Source organism: Larimichthys crocea, chromosome XIII (genome assembly GCF_000972845.2).
Source record: "Larimichthys crocea isolate SSNF chromosome XIII, L_crocea_2.0, whole genome shotgun sequence".
Classification (NCBI taxonomy): Eukaryota; Metazoa; Chordata; class Actinopteri; family Sciaenidae; genus Larimichthys; species Larimichthys crocea.
In genome coordinates, this window is record NC_040023.1 from 42,266,118 (window position 1) to 42,269,080 (window position 2,963).

Consider the following 2,963-nt stretch of genomic DNA (forward strand, 5'->3'; position numbering starts at 1 on the left):
TCGAAGTGCTTATTATTCAATGCATTCCTCTTTGCTCTTTGGAGATGAAAAAATATTAATTCTGAGGGAGATATCACTCCCAAACACCAAGTTTCATGGTAAACAATGCTAAAGGACTCAGGTCAAGACACAGATATGATTCATCCTCTGAGGACCATGAATGTTGTATAAATCACATAGGAATACATCCAATAGTAGTTGAGATATTTAATTTTGGACAAAGCCAACAGATGATCAATGATGGCCTATCACTGATATTTTTCAATCACAGAAAAGACCTAGGAGAACATCAATAAGTAAATTTAGCTTTAGCTAAAGCTAGCCATAACTTTCTCACCACTAGCTTTCACTGGATACAACCAGCTCACTTTGTTTCTTTGCAGGGCAGTAAGAATGGCAGCTAAGCTCTAAACAAGTGAGAAAAAAAAGCTTCTGGCTGATGAATACTTTAGGCCTGGGGAGACTGTTGAATAAAGAGTTATTTCAGCCCTGGAAGTTCTAATAAATCCACTCAAGCCACAACACACAGTCCTGCACTCAAGTCAAAGGGAGATGGCATCTCCTGCTATTTAGCAGTACATTTGTTTGTTTCTCAATCAGGATTTGTTTTTTTTGCTTTCTGGTTTAGTTATGTTGAACATTTCCAGATGTTTTAAATTACTGATATTTTAAGTATACGTCATTTTGTTTTAGCTTTAATACACAAATCACCAGCTAGCTTTTACTTGATATAGACATTTGTTGAGCTGTTGTTTTGCCTTTGTATGGCAGTAATATGTATGGCATGAGGCTCTAAACAAGTGAGGAAAACTGCTTTTGGCTGATTAATGGTTGAGACTTAAGAGGTAAATCAATGGGTTATTTTAGTCCTGACAGCTCTAATAAATGCACCCGGGCCAGAACACGCAGTCCTCACTCAACAGCAACAGAAGTATCTGTGTGTGTCAGTCACCAGGGGCAGCACACCAAACATTTCATGAATGGCTGTCTTTGGTTTACCACAATTGCATAACCATGCAAGGTGCTACAGAGACAGAGAGCTGAAGCTGCATTTTGTTTAATCCCCTGGAGCAGTTGTTAGTCCACGCTCCCTGATGAGATACTGTCTAGTCGAGTGACAGCAAACAGGTGTTGGACTGCTAAGATGGAAATTTGCAGTAGCACCAATCAAGAAGTCAGCTGCTCACCTGTCTGTTGAGTGAACAAACAGTAAAGGTCATTAGAGAGGTAATGTGGAATACCTACAGCCAACAGCAGGAGCAAAGAGCAGAGTGTGGCTCTAGCAGTGTACAGTATAAAGGAAGTACTGGAGAGTCCATGTCATTTCCTTGGCTTACCACAATCATTTCCTGTAAAGTATTTGCAGGCTCTGAAATTACAGCTTGGACCTCAGCAGGACCTCATTTTCTTAAAAAAAAAGGCCCCAGCTGCAGCATGAACTTACTGAGCCAGATCTGAGGGAGAGGTGGCATCATTAGTATGAATAAAAATAATAATTCTAACTAGAAAATTTCTAAAGAAATTATGAGTGTGCCTGACTCTGGCCCCGTCGCCCCCATACATTATTACTGACACTGCTCAGCAAATTCAGTACTAGATAATTCCCACAGAAATTTTGAGACTCACGAGTTTGCTGTTGCCGGGGGTCTGTATTCAAAAAGCACACCTCAAATAGTCATTTTTAACCATAGACATATATACATAGACGCCGCATTGAGCGCTGAATCGTACGTAAACGGCGCCGCCATATTGGTTCGGGCAGATCTGCCCGTAAACTAATACAAGGAAATGGACTGAACTTCATAAAGCGCCTTTCTACAAAGTTCTTCAAGTTAATGTCTCTTATACACCCATTCACACACATACTAATATATCTGGGAAACAAACAGGCACCAAAAACAACGTATGTAACTTTTAAAGTTTAAGTTTAAGTTTAAGTTTAAGTTTATTATTTGTCACATGCCTAACAGTACAGGTACAGAGGCAGTGAAATGAAAGAAACAAAGGAAAGAAGAAAAAAAGGGATACAACATGGGGAGAGGGGAGGAGAAAAAAGAACAACCCACAGACTGTGCTCCTGTAAGGAGTACACTCTGGGAGCAGGACAAAAACACCTCAGCAGTTTAGCACATATACAGTACACTCTACAAGATGAGACACATCACTAGCAACCAGGGGACAGGGGCTGGGGGGTTTGAGTAATCCCAGCACAGACACGCAGCCATCCGGTCCTGCAGCCAGAGGGCGCTGGTCACAGACCCGCCTTGTCAGGCTGGGGGGGAACAAGCGGTGAAGGCGGGGGGATGGGGGTAGGGCAGTGAAAGCATATCTGTAAGTCTGTGCATGTGTGCGTAAGCCTGGAGACGTGCCCCGCCCTGTCCGTAATCGTGGAGTCTCAGTCCGCAGATGTTATGGCGATGGCATGGCAGTTGCTATGGAGACAGCCTTGATCAGGCCATGGCAGAACAGTCAACAAGTGTCAGTGGGAGATAGGGGAGTAGGGGAGTAGGGCAAAGAGCGTCTCGCTGTAGTGATCTTCCGGGGGAGTTGTTATTCCAGCAGAAGCCTTGGCCAAGGCTCTGCAGGTGTGGGTAGGTCAAGATAAGATTGGAATTTGTTTGGTCTTGGGGCCCCGTAGCTGCGTTATCCGCTACAGGCTCTCTCAGCCAGCTTGGTCTCCAAAACGATCCATTTGCCTTTGCAAAACTGTCAGCTTCTCCATGATGTAACCCATATCCTGGTTGTTCTTGATGTTTTCCATCGATCCCGTAATGGGTGCTACAGGCAGTGTTACAGGGAGTGTTACAGGGTGCTACAGGGAGTATTACAGGGGAGTGTTACAGGGTGCTACAGGGAGTGTTACAGGGAGTGTTACAGGGTGCTATAGGCAGTGTTACAAGGGAGTGTCACAGGGTGTTACAGGGAGTATTACAGGGGAGTGTTACAGGGTGCTACAGGGAGTG